This window comes from Neopelma chrysocephalum, unplaced genomic scaffold, assembly GCF_003984885.1.
Source record: "Neopelma chrysocephalum unplaced genomic scaffold, ASM398488v2 Primary Assembly neopelma1_89, whole genome shotgun sequence".
NCBI lineage: Eukaryota > Metazoa > Chordata > Aves > Passeriformes > Pipridae > Neopelma > Neopelma chrysocephalum.
Window position 1 is genome coordinate 1,304,748 of NW_020897751.1, and position 16,157 is coordinate 1,320,904.

Here is a 16,157-nt window from a genome sequence, read left to right on the forward strand (position 1 = left end):
TAGAGATCTATATATAATATATAAATACACTATAATACTGCTACATATAATATATCTAATCTATCTAAATATACTGTATATATCTATATATTATACATAGATATTTATATATATACTACATATAATTAGATAAATATAGTACTACTACAGTCACTTTGTATTTAACATGATTTGTATCCAACCTTGGAACGAAACAGGAATAACTTTATTTTATCTTCTCTAATAACTTGATTTTATCTTCTCTGTCGCTGCAACAAGGATTTGCATAAAAGTGATTGATTTGGCACAGTTTGAGGCGGTGGGAGGAAACAAAAAGCTCAATGTCAAGATTTCCTGCAGTTTTCCTTTTGATCCAGTGCTGTGGATAAAGCAGCACTTCTGTCCTAAGCTTCTCAAAGAATTCTAAAAAATGTTGAGTAAAATCCTACAGCAGGGAAGGAAAAAAAGGTGGTTGAATCTCCTGTTAACCAAATCACACTTGGGAATGGCATTAAAAAGGCAGCAGGGAGGGAAAAAGGTCAGTGTTTGATAAGATAATTTCATTTCTGCAGTTGATGGGAATGCAACAAGTCCCTTGGATGACTCGGGCGTTCACGGAACCTGGGGGAGTTTCCCCTTCTTTTGCTGTGGCTTCTGAGTTGTGGAGATCGCTCCCAACAAGGAAATTTCCTTGGATTTATAGACATGAGAGTAGGAACAAGTGTCTTGGGTTGAGTTTTAGCACATTCCCCCCGTCTCCTGATGTGCTGAGGGTGTGCCAAGGAATGTCCCAGGAACTGCCCCTGTTCCCAGCCCCTTGCTCAGGTTTCTCCAGCCGTAGATCTCTGTGGTTACCCCATCTCAAAGCAGCTTTAGTTGCACCTTTAGCCCCAGGATTTGGGAATTCTGTTGCAGCTTTTAATAATCAAAGGACCGTTTAGATTGGAAAAGAGCTCCCAGATCATCCAGTCCAGCTGTTGCCCAGCACTGGCCCACGTGCTTTGGAACACCTCCAGGGATGGGCACTCCACCATATCCCTGGGCAGCCCCTTCCAAGGCTTTACAACCCTTTCCATGAGGAAATTTTCCCTAATATCCAGTCTAAACCTTCCCTTGAGGCCGTTTCTTCCTGTCCTGTCACTTGGGAGAAGGGATTGACCCCCACCTGGCTCCACCCTCCTTTCAATGGGCTGCACCTCTACCCCAGTCCCAGGATTTGGGAATCACTATTATACCCCTGTGTGGCTTTTCCCAGCAACCAAATTAAACCCTTCTGTCTCCTTCCATTGCATTTTTCAAATTATATCGATATTTTAGTGCCTTGTTTAAACTTCATTTTTGGTTTACATGGGTTTTGGTAGCTCAGTGTCTTAAGCAGATGGGTGTAGGACAGTCCTCTCAAATCATTTGTTGGGAAGTTCCTCTGATATTCATCCAAATTATGTAGCAGGACAAGAAAAAAGGTGGAAATTGGAGGGTGTTGAGGCAAAATAAATTCAGGAGTTTGTGGTCAGCGCTGCCTCCCCTTCACATACAGTGAGCTGTGGGAAGGGGGGGCTGTTTGGGGGAGGTGGGGAACAAAGGGTTAATGGTGCTTGTGTTGTGCAAGGGGTGAAGGACCCAAATCCATCAGTTATTCCATCCGGGAACAGTTTTCACCCTTATTTTTTCAATAGCGTGTCATGGGATTGCAGAATGGGTTGGGTTGGAAGGGACCTTAAAGCCCATCCAGTTCCACCCCCTGCCATGGGCAGGGACACCTTCCACTAGCCCAGGTTGCTCCAAGCCCCATCCAACCTGGCCTTGGACACTTCCAGGGATCCAGGGGCAGCCACAGCTTCTCTGGGCAACCTGTGCCAGGGCCTCCCCACCCTCACAGGGAACAATTCCTTCCCAATATCCCATCTAACTCAGGCAGTGGGAAGCCATTCCCTGTGTCCTGTCCCTCCATCCCTTGTCCCCAGTCCCTCTCCAGCTCTCCTGGAGCCCCTTCAGGCCCTGCAAGGGGCTCTCAGCTCTCCCTGGATCCTTCTCCTCTCCAGGTGAACCCCCCCAGCTCTCCCAGCCTGGCTCCAGAGCAGAGGGGCTCCAGCCCTTGGAGCATCTCCGTGTGCCCTCCTGGATTCACTCCAGCAGCTCCACATCCCTCTGAAGTTGGGAGCCCCAGATATGATAATCAATGATTTCAAAGTTTTGTAGTTCCAAATCCACAGGAGGGGTTGGAATTAAGGTCTCGTTGGCATTTTCGACTCCGGCATTTTCTAAATCCCGTGTACTCGGTGTTCCTTTGCTGTCTGGGATTTAATGTGCTAATCCATGGAAGATGCTCCACGTGTGAATCTGAGCAGTCTGAGCGACAGAAAGCCAAAAATGCAGTTGGATTTGGTTACCAAAACCCTGGAGGTTTTTCTTTGTGTGTGGATAATGTCAAATCCAAACTACGTCAAACGGATTCATCTCGTGTGTTGTGTGTCCAGGACACGAGGGAGCTTTGGCATTTTTAGATATATATATGTATATTTTACTGCTTTATGTGTAGAAAATCAGTGTTCCAGGCCAGGTTGGACGGGGCTTGGAGCAACCTGGGATGGTGGAAGGTGTCCCTGCCCGTGGCAGGGGTGGAATGAGGTGGGTTTGAAGGTCCCTCCCAACCCAAGCCGCTCTGGGATTCCCTGATAATCCTTTGTGACACATTGCAAATATGTCATATTTATATATCACAGTTGCAAGGTAAAATAGATATTCAAATATAATATAAACATGGCTAATTGTCCTAAATGAAGATGCATTGACTAGTCCTAAGTTTTCCTGGCTGTAACTGGAAAGTGGTTACGGTTTGGCTCGGGAATGCATTAGAGCTCTGGGACTGCCATTCCCATGTCTCCCAGTGTGCCTTTTGGGAATTATTTCTCTAGAAGCATTAATACTCCAACATTTTTATTCAGTTGAATACCCTACTGTGGTCCAAGTGCCAGTGATGTGCTTCCTCCAGTCCCAGGCAGCTCGGAGTTGGCTCCATCCCGGATCCCACTGCATGGATGGTCATAGACAAGCGGCTCTGCCAAATTCTGTGAGGGAAGAGAAAAGTGTTAAATACCTCAGGCAGATGATGCCAGGGCTCAAAACTGTCTTCTTGCAGCTCTGGCTGCTGCAGAGCACATTTTGGGAGCGTGAGCTCCAGGTGCTGAAAGCTGGGATCACAGCTCCTGTCCACAGCCACGTCGGGAGCGCCGGGATTTATGAGGGGAGTGTTCCTTGCCAGGCTTTTCCTTTCTCCTCTTCTATTTGTTTCTTCTCCCAATTAAAGAATGGATTTAATAAGGCACAAATGGCAAAAAGAAAAACAAAATTCCTCTCTGGTTGCTCGTGGTGCTCCTGGTGGGAAGTGGGGAACCTGGAGGAGATTTGGTGGCATAATTCCAATCCTGTGCAGTCAGAGCTGTCGTGTCCTTGTCGTGCCAGCCTTAAAGATGCCAACCACCCTTCTTGCTCCACAATGGGAATTAGTATGGATCAGAAGGTCTTGGGATGCCTCTGTTTAATAACCATCCTTCTTGCTCCACGTTGGGAAATTAGTATGGATCAGAAGGTCTTGGGATGCCTCTGTTTAATTAGCAGAGTTTGAATACAGTTTCCTTTTATCAGGATTCTGTGGCAACAGTGAATAGAACAGGAAAAAATGTGTAAAATTAATTAGCTTTCAATATAATTAGTATTTTTTAGGCTTATTAGGACCAAGGATCGCTCTTGGATAAAGGAAACCTTTATCCAAGGTGTCTGGTCCATCCTCCAGGTCCTGCCAGGACAAGGTGCTCGGCAGCAGGTGTTGATTTGATGTGGAGCTCCAAACCAGATTTGAGGGAAAATTCAAAGTAAACAGGGCAGAGCAAAAGGTTTTGGTTGGGAAAAAATATTTTTATTTTATTATTGATCTGTCATTCCTTAAAGGAAGCATCTGGGGTGGATTTACTGATGGAATTGTGGGATAGAATGAAGGGCAACAAAACAGTTTCAGTCATGGTGGATTTGATCACAGAGGGACAAAATTTTCACTTGAGTTGTACTTCTATTAATTTTTCAAGTGATATCAGTGAAAACACAGCTTTGGTTTTACAGGTGCTCCAGAAAAAAAACCTTTTTGGGCCCACTATAAAAAAATAGAAATAGAAAGCATTAGGAAGTGAAATGCAGCTGGAAAAGCTGCAGTGCAGGAGTCCAGGGAAGGACTTGGATACAGAAGCTGCTGCAGCACTTGGATTGGGATAAAAGGCGTTGCTTGGAGATGAGTTTTGCTTTTGATTTTCCTTAATGTGGGCACTGACCACTTAAAGGCAATTACAAATGAGCTCCTGCTTGTGTCCTCACAGGAAAGGAGTTCAGCGTTCCCTGGTCCCTGCAGAGCCTTGTCAGGAGCATGGTGATCCTGATGTTCTTCTGCAGGGCTGGGAAAGGAGTAGGGTTAATTCCCAGCAGGAGTTCTGCTGTTAGGTCTCTAACAATAAATTTTAGAGGGTTGGTTTGCTGGAGAAAAGCTTTGTGGGATGATTTGTGGGGTCTCTGAGCTTATGGGCTCAGAGTGAGATGGACCAGGAGATCCCGAGCTCTTCATGCAGGGAGGGAAGAAATCCTTAAGAAGTCATTGCCTGATGAAGTAGCTTCTAAGTAAACTCAAAATTCCATTGGGGAATGGTTCAGGCTGACTGGAACACAACCTTTTGTTTGGGGTTGAGGCTGTGACTTCATTTGAAAGGGATTTGAAGGATGAGAGTTCAAGTTGTCTGTTACAATCAGAATTTGCAACCAAGCTGAATAAGCAATTTAATTCTTCCATCCTACTGAAACAATGCATGTTACTCCTTCCCAATACCCCATCTAACCCTGCCCTCTGGCACTGGGAAGCCATTCCCTGTGTCCTGTCCCTCCATCCGTTGTCCCCAGTCCCTCTCCAGCTCTCCTGGAGCCCCTTTAGGCCCTGCAAGGGGCTCTCAGCTCTCCCTGGATCCTTCTCTTCTCCAGGTGAACCCCCCCAGCTCTCCCAGCCTGGCTCCAGAGCAGAGGGGCTCCAGCCCTGGGAGCATCTCCATGACCTCCTGGATTCGCTCCAGCGGCTCCACATCCCAGAACTGGGCACAGCACTGCAGGAGCAGAGAGGGAGAAAATCTCTATTGCCATTTCTTCCCATTTGACTTAACATCAAACCCTCTTTTTTTCCCAATAAAATCCCTCTAATGAACACATGGGAAGCCACGTCCTGGAGTTCCACCCCCTCAGCACGTGGAGCAGCTTCAGGTCTTCTCCTGGCTGGACCTGTTGGGTGTTTGGCTGCCACGAGGAGCTTTTGGCTTCTGCCAAATCCACTTCTCAGGCAGGGGACAATGTTCTGTTTTTAACTGAGGTGGATGAACTGAATTTTGAAATATCTCAAGAAGTAGCTTCCATTTAGGCTGAAAATCCCAGTGGCTTCAGAGGGATCTTTTTCCCGAGGCTTTCCGCGGGGAGCTGGATTCCTCTGGAGACAGGGGAAATGTTATTATTTAATTTGCTGTCAGAAGTCCCCCTACCCTTTTCTCTGGGCTTATTTCTGAAATCCCAAACACAGGATCTGCCTTGTTGGTTTTCTTTCCAGTGCATATTGTCAAATCCCCTGAAGCTGGGTCTGAGCATCCCAGCTGGAGAATTCCATCTCCCCCGGCTTGCGAAGCACGCGGATTAATGGAAATCTCCACGAGAATCCCAAAGGATGCTCAGAAGGGTAGGAGTTGGGGGTTTTAAAGAGAGATTTTCTCAGCTTCTGGTGCAGCACAGTGACTTGCTGTGCATTGTGGAGCCACCAGAAGCTGCAGATGCTTGGAAGCCTCAGAAGTCCAGGATGTGGAGCTGCTGGAGCGAGTCCAGAGGGGACTGGAGCCCCTCTGCTCTGGAGCCAGGCTGGGAGAGCTGGGGGGGTTCCCCTGGAGAAGAGAAGGCTCCAGGGAGAGCTGAGAGCCCCTTCCAGGGCCTAAAGGGGCTCCAGGAGAGCTGGAGAGGGACTGGGGACAAGGGATGGAGGGACAGGACACAGGGAATGGCTTCCCACTGACAGAGAACAGGTTTAGATGAAATATTGGGAAGGAAGTGTTCCCTGTGAGGCCCTGGCCCAGGTTGCCCAGAGAAGCTGTGGCTGCCCCTGGATCCCTGGAAGTGTCCAAGCCCAGGTTGGAGCAACCTGGGCTGGTGGGAGGTGTCCCTGCCCATGGCAGGGGGTGGGACGAGATGGTTTTTAGGGCCCCTCCCAACCCAAACCTCCAAGAGACTTTTGTTCCCTGTTTTTCAGCTGCCTCTCAAGCAGCATCATCCTTTCCAGCTCCTGGCTCTGTCCCTCTCCTTCAGGCCTCCCTCCCTCATCACCAACCCTCTCAGGGGGCAGGAAAAGCCTCTCCAGCAGTGACATGGTCACCAGCAGGACACCTGGCAAATCCACCTCATGGACCAGTTCAGCAGGGCAGGAGAAAACCTTCCCAAAATGCTGCTTCACTCAGTATTTTCTTTTATTCGTTTGTTTTTATTATTTTCGGGAGGATGTTAAAGCTTTTCACTGATAAGATGGTGAGTTTTAAAGCTGCCACATCTGCCAGGGTTATGCAGGTGTTTGGGTTTAAATGTTTGCTGGATTAAACCCAGCTCTGCCCTATCTGGAAGATATTTTTATGCCCTCTAATCGGATTCTTCAACCAGTCTGTCACAACTCTGAAGGAAAGGAGCAAAATACATGGGGTTTTTTTGTTGTTGTTGATCATCTTAGATATTTTCCAGGGTTTCACAGATACGGAAAGAAAGGATTTCAGTAAATCCATGGTTTATTACTTGCACTGGCAGATTTGCAGACTATTAGAAACACAAGGTGGATGTGGGGGGTTTTTTATAGCACCTGGGACAACAGAGGTCACTGGGTGCAGCTCAGGAGATCCAAGGACTCTTCTCTTCCCCAATCCAGCCATGTCCTGAATTTCCCCACAACCATTCACTTGCTGTTCCCAGTTTTTAGAGGCTTTGCAGCAGCCTTGGAATCTGCTTTTCCATGAATTTATTTTCAGCTTTTGCTTGCTGACAGGGTTGGTGGTTGCAGAGCAAATAGAATATGTTCCATTCAGACCAAAAGCTGGTTACAATCTGTGCACTGGGTGGGTTTCCCCGTGGTGGAGGGGGCTCAGCTCAAGTCCCTCTTCCCCACAGGTTCCTTGGAACATGGGCAGTGCCTCTGCACCAAAATATTGCCCTTCCACCTGAGCAAGTTTAAAACTGAACTAGAAAAATCTTAATCAGGTGTAAGAAATACTCTTTGGAAAGTCCATTTGTGGTGTGTCAGCAGCACCTGGCACCATCCTGCTCCAGCATGATGGGAAGGGCACAGGTTCATGGAGCAAATAGTCCTTTTTGATAATAATATAATATTATTGCTTATAATAATATAAAAATAATGCTTGGACTGCTGATTTGAAGAGAAATAACCACAGCTGTGAAAGCTGCAATGCTCCTGGTTCTCCTGCAGTGGGAAGTTCAGGACAAGGGACCTGCTTTGCATGGAGCATCTCCAGGGCTTGGTGACAGAATTCAAAAGGAGCTTCTCTGAAAGGCTGGGCATTCCCAGCCACCAAATGATTTATGGGATGGATTTATGGGATGGCTGAGGTACCTGCTTTGTGCTCGGGGCTGTGCTGGATCCTTCAGGGGAAGCCTGGAAGGAGAGGGTGTGTGTCTGCATCTCCTTCTGGCACTTGGCTTTACCAACCATTTCCCAAATTCCCACCCACCTATCCCTAGTTATATACTTATAAAAGCTAATTTTGGTGGCAGTGAACCAAAGAAACCAAGTCCAACCTTGTGCTTACTTGAAAACACTCAGTGATTTCCAGTCTCCAACCCTGAAGAAATGAATTGTTTCCAGCAAAGCTCCTTTTATCTGTGAGCTGCAGACAATCCAATTTTATCTGTCAAAGCAAAACCAAAAAATATGGAATTAGCTACTATATTCAGGAAAACCCCAAATATTAATTAACTTGATGGGTGTTTTCCCTTTGATCCAGACTTTCCCCCCCCCCCCCCCCCCGCTGGTGTTTCCCATAGCATTGCCCACAGTGACACCTGCTGGCATTTGGGACAAGGTTGGATTGCAGGTCCTCGGGAGCAAGGGATTAATTAGGGACAAAAATAAGAGAACAGCCAGTGTGGTCGTGGAGAGACACCTGGAATGGCCACCGAGCTGGGAATGCTGGGGACATGGAGCTGGGAGTCCTCCTGCACCAGCTGGAGCCCCTCCAGCAATGGGTCCAGTTGTTAAGGCCCAGCTTTGTACTGGGCAGAGATCAAACATTGGGATGGGGAGATCCTCCTCCCTTGGTGGCTTCTCAAGATATTTCTCAGGTGTTTCTGTTTTTAGGGAGTTTATTTTCCTTGGGAAATGAACTCGCTCCCACTCCCTGTGTATTAAACATCTTGGGGATGTATTTGAACCAACTCCTGCTTTGCCACCCTTGGTGTGGTGTTTGCAGGGGGTGAGTTTGAATAACAGTGATTGAAAGTTGTGCTGGTGATAGCACAGAGCCATTTCACCCTTAATCCATGAGATAGTAGGAATTGGATATGGGAAAATAGAACCAGGGGAGGGAGGGAGAAGCACCTCAGAAATGGAGTCACTGATGTGGGAAATGGAGCTGGCCTGATTTCCATCCTGCACACAAAGGGACATTGCTGGGGCGTTTTCTTATTTACCTTTTTAACACCTCGTGGCTTTCTGTCCTTCTTAGCAGGGAATTCCCTGTGCAACTTCCCAAAGTGGAATTCCTCCCTGCTGTTAGGGGTCCTGTGTGCCAGGTGGGGCTGGGGAGGGGGCACAGGGGGGATTGCAGGGCTCCCTGCTGCCACAATCCATGGATCAGCCCCCAGGACTGAGCCTGGGCAGAGCTACACCCCCCTCCCATCCTCCTTTTCAGTGGAAAAGGGATGTTGTTCTGCTGGAGAAGCTTTTTGGTTGGACAGTGAATGGGTTGTTGCAATAGAAAAAGGGGGTTTGGGTCTTAGTTTTGTGTTTCTGAGGATTGATGGATTTGGGTCGTTTGTAGGGCCAGGAGTTGGACTCCATGACCCTGAGGGGTCCTTTCCAACTCCTTCCAACCATGAAAAATGTGTTCCTGACCTTCAGAGCTTCCAGGGAGTCGAGCACAGGTTGGAGCTTCTGCCTCCCTCTTGAAGTGTGCAGGGATTATGGAAAGCAGAGTGTGGGACTGCTCCTATTCCCCATCCCTGGAAGTGTCCAAGGCCAGGTTGGATGGGGCTTGGAAGGTGTCCCTGCCCATGATCCCTTCCAACCCAACCCATTCTGGGGTTTTCTGGCAGCATTTGGGGATCACCCACAGGTTTTTGGGTCCAAAGCTTCAGCCCCTGCAGCAGTAAAACATCATCTCAAGACATTGTCCCTGAGGCCCCCTTTGGCACTGGGGATGGATATCGGGAATGAAATCCAGGTGTGGCTTTCATCAGGGCAACCTCCTGATCAAAATGTACAGAAATCAAACACAGAAGAGAAATCAGCCTCTAAATTGTGGATTTGGATCAGAAAATGTTTGTTTTTCCAAGAATTTAAAAAACCCCTGTTCTTTCTGATCTCAAAGCCAAGTCCAGTTCACGTCCTTTGGTACAATTTTAAGGAGCCTAATATCTATTTTAGGCAACAAGAATTGCTGGTCTGGCCTATATCCTAAGGATAACAGAGCATAAGGAATTGGGAATGACACAGTTTGATCCTCCCCTTGGTTGCTTCCCCTCCCTCACTCATGAGGGTTTGGAAAGGCGTTGGCAAAGCCTGGTCCTGGAGTAGGAACGTGCCCACTGAGAACTCCAGGTGGGATTTAGAGGTTTGTTGAAGGTCAGCTCAGGTTACTCCTTCATTGCTACTGAAAATAGCCCTTCCTTGCCAGTGTGGCCATTTTCATTTAAAAATGAGAAAATTCTCATTTAAACAAGGGGTAGGAGTTTTGAGGGACGTGTGAAGGGACAGGGGAGACATCAACCCTTCTTCTGAAAACCTTTTTAAACGTGATTTACCTGCTGTCAGACCCATTGTGGGCAAGAAGGCAACCAAGCCTGTTGTCTGAAAGTTGTGGAAAACAGGCAGGAAGGGATCTCCTGCCGGGGATCTGAGTGTTTCAGGTGCTCTTCCTCTGCTCAGCGTGACACTCGTGCTGAAAAATAAGGTTTTAAGGATCTTAAAGTGAATATAAAATGAAAATAGCTGGTCATTTGGAGACAGGTGGGGAAAAAATAGCTCGTTGCTGGGAAAACTCAGGATATCACTGCAGTGGGAAAGGGTGGTGGTCTCAACCAGGGCATCATCTGGGTCTCTTCTCAGGGCTGATGTTAAGATATCCTCAGAAAAATCTGCTTTAAGGCACGAAAAGAGAGGTATCCAGCCCAATATTTATAAATGTGGTGACTCCAGGAGAGATGTTGCTGCTGCAGGGTCACCCCTTGGAGCTGCACGAGCCTGTTTTAACAGTAGTAAGTGTCAAAGAACAGTAAAAAATACTGATTTCTCTACTTGGGGGAGGTTATTTTGCATTTCTGTTGCAAAATAGAATTTTTATCCCAACTTTCCAGGTTCTGTTGTCAAGGAGACAGCTTCAAACCGGGTGAGGGGCTCGAGGCAACTCCTATTTCCATCGGGAAAAGTCATTATTGCTGTTTAAAAAAATACAGATTTTGGGTTTTCCCATTTAACTGCACGCTGAGAGCAAAAGTTCTCTTGCTGCTTTAATGTGTTCCAGGCAAACATTTGATCTTGGTTGTGCCAGTGGGACTCACTTCCACCATTCCTTGTCATCCAGGGCCTTTGTTGGCACACTGGGAGTCGAGGCTGAGTTGATAAAACTCTGCTTTTCCTCCACCTTTTGTGCAGTTAAGGAGAGAAATCGAGGGAAAAGGAGAATATTTTGTGGCAACAGCCCAAATCCAGGGGGATATAAAGGGGAGTATGAGCTGTGGGAATGTTTAATCCATGTGGTGCTGCAAAAACCAGAAGTGGTTGTCACCTGCAAGGCCCCTCAAGATGTTGCCAAACTGGGAGCAACTGGTGAATTCGGGTGTTTGAACCTGAAAAATTACCTGTCTCAGTAAAACTTTGCAGGGATTGGCCAAGTCAACTCTTGGTCATGGTTTTGCTTCCCATAAAGGTGGTTTTTAGTGATAATTTGAAGTGCATTTGCACATGGAAACGTGGAATCCCCTCTTTAGTTGAGACCCCAAAAGAAAATATATTTAATCACAGGTCGCTTGAAGAGTGGCTGAATATATTCAATTAATATATTCAACTAATATATTCAATTAATATATTCAATTAATATATTCAATTAATATATTCAATTAATATGGGGGGGTTTTTTCTGTTCCTCATGATAGATTATGAAAGGAGTTTGGATCCTCGTGGCAATGCAAATAACTTCTCTGAATAAGCACACAAAACTTGGAGGAAATTAAGAAAAATACATGGAACAAATGTGCTGATTTGTTTCCTTCCAGTTTCATTTTTGCCATTCCAAGAGCTGTGGAACTGCTGCAGTGCCACGGTGTGAGGCTGCTCCTGGTTGTATTTCCTCCGTTTTCCAATGTATTCATGGTCCAGGTGGGCTGGGAATGTCACAGGAACAGGGTGGTTCAGGGAGAGATTTCAATCCTGCAGAGGCTTGTGCTCAAAATGTGTGTGACTGGCCAACTTTTTTCTCCCATTTTCAATTGGCAACTTGATTTTATTTATGATTTTTTTTATGATTTTATTTATGATTTTATTTATGATTTTATTTATTCCCCCTCACAGCATCAGCATCAACCCTTTGCAACTTGCTCTGTAAATTAAATTTTTTAAAAAAAGTATTTTTATTTTGCTTTATCTTACCATTTGCTAACTTTTAGTCAGATGATTGAATTCCACCCTGTTGCCTGGGAATCCTTTTTCTAATTACAATTCTCCACGTTGATTAGCTGTGAATCTGTTATTATTTTAATTAGCAAGCCGAGCTTTGTGGGTTTTCCAACCCAATTCCTGGCTTTATCTGTGACCTAATCCCACTATCACCTTTCACCTGGCTAATTAACTGTCTTTAATTCTCTCTCATGGCAATAAATCCTATTTTTTTCCATATTTTTTTCCATATTTTTTCCATATTTTCCAATTCCTGTCTCATCTCTCTGGAAAGTCCTGTTGCTAAAGCTCCTCTCCTGTCTCCCCTCACTCTGCCCCAATGTTCTGCTCTCCCCCCCTCTATCATCTCTCTGCTTTTCTAACCCTTCAACTGCCCCTCCTGAAGTTCTCCCTTCACCTTTTACCCTCTTCAGCCCCGCTGTATCTCTTTGAACTTCCCAGTTTTTCCAACCTCCTCCATTTCTCAGCCTGCTCAAAGTCCTGTTTCTTCTCATCCTGCCTTGGTCTGCTTTTATTTCTCTTTTCCTGTTCCTTTGCACTGAAGGAAATGAAACTCTGCCCCACTGACATCTCTTCTGGTGGCCTCTTGTGATGCCAAAGAAACGTGTGGTGAGAGGGATGAGCTTCCCCTTCATCCCCTCAGCCTTCCTTGTGCCCTTCCTCATCCTCTGAGCATCTTTCCATGTGCTCTTTCTCCAAGAAAAGTCATCCCTCTCACCCCCTGCCATCTAATTTGTCTCCTTTTACACTTCCCCATCCATTTTTGTTGCGTGTGGGGATGGAAAACCTTCTCTCAGTGGCTGCTCCCCAAAAATCAGCGCGTCGGAGCCTCTGCTCTCTTCCTACAACTTCCTTTACAGAAGGAAACATCCTGCAGGCACCAGCTGGGCATGTCCTGGACCTCTGCCCTCTGTGCCCCCGCTCAGGGAGCTGTCCCTGCCCTGGGGGCACAGCAGGGACAGGGGCAGGCTCCGGGGTCAGGGGGTGGTGGTCCCTGTGCCAGCTGGTGACAGCGTTTCACGGCTGGGTTTTGGAGACAGAACCAGAGAAACAGATGTTTGTCTCAGCCCTGCAGAGAAGGAACAGCTGAGGGGGGTGGCCTGGCAGCTGCTGGAGGGTTGGGAGGCCTGGTTGCCCTCCAAAAACGGTTGTCAGGCTGTTACAGCAACAGTGGGGATGGAGTGAGAGTCCAAAGGTGGCTTCCAGTGCCTCGTGTTGGCTTTTAGAGGGAATGAAAGCAGGACATTTCTTTAGCAAGAGGGCAGAAAACTGAATCCTGCTTTTTTAGATCCTTACAGAACCCCAGGATGGGTCAGGCTGGAAGGGACCACAGTGGGCATCTGGTGCCACCTCCCTGCTCCAGCACAGGGCACAGGAGTGTGTCCAGATGGGGCTGGAATATCCCCAGGGAGGAGACTCTACTCCCTCTCTGCTCTCTGTTCCTGTGTCCTTATCCCATCTATCCCTGCCCTGTGTCAGTTTGAAGCCATTCCCCCTTGTCCTGGCGCTCCAGACCCTGTAAATAGTCTCTCTCCATCTTCCTTCTCGTCTCCCTTCAGGCCCTGCTCACCTTCCTCATCTGCTTTCCCATCTCTGTGCTCCGTAATTATCATTATGGATAATTAAAGGCCCAGTTAACCCTCGCTTCCCCTCAGCCCTGCAGCTCCCTCACATTTCAACATCCCACTTATTGAGCTCTGATGAAGCTGCTGTTTGGGTATTGACATGTCCTGAGTGTCAAAAATTAGGGATAATTAAGGAGAAGAGCACAACAGGATCATGCTTTGGCTGTTTGAAGGAGCAGCGTTTTTGGATAATCCCTGACAGTGAAACACATGGTAAAAGCAGGGAAGAAAATCCACATGATTCCCAAGGAATTCAGTAGAGAAGACCAATAATAACCTGCTTGGGTTTGCAGCATTTTTCAGCAAATAAACCTATTTTTACATTTTATTTTCTTAGCATTGCAGCCTTGAAGGGATGGTTAAGGCAGCAAGAACGGGTAAAATAAGTCTTTTGAAAGCTGCTGCTGTTTGGAGTTTTACTGGGGGTTCTGTGGACGTTTTTTTAGAGCATCAGCAGCAAAATAACATATTGAGATTATTTTCATTTTTATTTCAGTGCACCCTGGCTGGGGTGGGTCAGACCTGGAGCACTGGCATCCAGCCCACTGGTTAATGTGGTGTAAAACTGGCTCCAGGGAGTCAAAACTCCTCGATTTCAGAGCCACCTTTGTGTATCTGCTCCCCTCAGGTGACCTTTGGATTACGTAGCGTTCCAAACACACCATTTCCCACCTTTTCCCAAGTATTCTCGGGATAAACACAGAGCCAGAGGCACCCAGCTGGGGGAAAAACAAGGGTTTGTGGAGTTTGACTCTTGGGTCGATCTCCAGCCTGGAGACCATCAATCCTTAAGAGAACTTTATTCCATGGGGTGTTTTTTCCACTCGAGGCTGAGGTGGCACTGTGGCATTCTGGGTGGGATGAGGGATTCCATAAAGCAGGATATTGGCCTTTTTTAGGGCATGATCTGGCCCATGAGGTGCTCTGCACCCCTGCTGCTTCTTCTGTGGGATACCTTGTGCAAGTCCTGGAGGCTCATCCGTGTCTTACCCCATCAAACCTGCTGAGGAGGAATTTTTTCCCCCTTGCCACTGTGAGTTTTTCATGGTTTTAAGTAAAACTGGCAATACATGTTTTTATAGAAGCTGCTCTTAGTGGACAAACAGGGACCTCCATGATGGACCACACAGGAGGAACTTAAAAGGCAGGAAGAGCTTCCCTGGTGTTCATTTAGGTTGGAAATGCTGGTTTGGGAGGGATTCCAGCCTCTCTCTATGGTCAGGTTGGTTTTAACCTGAAGATCTGAAGGCCATTTAGACATGGGATTAAAATCTGTCTCTGGCACGGAAACTGGCCTGGTTTAGGGTTTGGTTTGGGTTTGGTAAAGAATTTGATTTATATCTGAGGGGAAATGATGATTTGGAGTGATGGTAACAGTTAATATGGAGCTTGGACTGGTGGATTCCCAGATTTCAGTGTGTCCCATGGATGTTGTAGATGGATTCTCTGGTAGTTTTCACGCTGGTTTTCCAAGTCCAGCCCAGAAATTATTTTAAATCCTATTCTTCTGTTCTATCCATAACCCACATACTGACCCCCTAATCCAACAAAAACACTGTTTAAGCCCATTCTCTCCAGCCTCCCTAATGTTGCATGACCATTTATAGGTCAGATAATGAAACCCAATCCATAAATACTAATGAAAGAACTAAAACCCTAAGAAAATGTTTAATATTTATTTTCAGAGGTACCCCCCCAAAAAAAAGCAAAAAACCCAAACCACTTTTTTTTTAATCACTTATTTTTATTTAATAACTTATTTTCTTGGGAAGAAACCTCTTCTTGGAGCACTTGAACCTCTGATTTATCCTCTGCATTTGGGTTGCAAGCTTGGCTTGCTTTCTGCATCCCCACAGCCCCCATTGCTGAAGATGCAACCCCTTACTGGTGTAGACTGGGGAAGTGTTTTATTCTGTAGGAAAATGGGGTGGCAGGGATTGTTCTTGGGTGATAAAGCAGCTCTCACCCCGGAGAGAAGCACCTGAAGGGCCTGAGCATTTTTAAAAGTTACTTTATGAAACAACAACCCAGTTAGCATGACAAATACTCTACATTTTGTGGCATTTATAATTCATCGATGCTGAGCCTTTATTTGCCAAAGCTTATAAAATATACATTTGTGGCTCGCTGAGCGTTCCCAACAGTTATTCCTTGGATTTATCATGGCTGTTCCCTTGAACTCTGCCTTGCCCAGACTTTGCTGCCAAACTGGGACCTGTATTTCTGCAGCCTCCGTTGGGTTTTCTCCATTTGAGTTCCATTTTCGCCCTGGATTTCTCCTGTTTTCCACTGGGAAAGAAGGAAATGGATGATTAGTTAAGACAGTTTGCTCAGCTCCTCCAGCCAGGAATTCATTTCTGTGTTTGGCTTTAATTTTGTCGTGGCCTGAAGGAGCTGTTTCTCAAGAAGTGTGCCCAGAAAACCATGGGATGCTTTGGCTTGAGTGCAATCTGAGCAAATAAACCAGCTTTTCCTCCCTGGAATTTGGGGGGAAATGCAGTGTTCCACCCAGAGTCCTTTCCTCCAGGGGAAAACTCAGTGCTGTGGTCCCTGGAGGTGTCCCAGGAAGGCCTGGCCGTGGCACTCAGTGCTCTGGGCTGGGG

General features: G+C 46.6%; 1 protein-coding gene across 4 annotated transcripts in view; it reads left to right on the top strand.

The window, feature by feature from the left end:
* The window catches only part of PRKG1 (protein kinase cGMP-dependent 1), a 358,823-nt gene that overhangs the window by 240,335 nt on the left and 102,331 nt on the right, over positions 1 to 16,157 (top strand). The window lies entirely within an intron of this gene.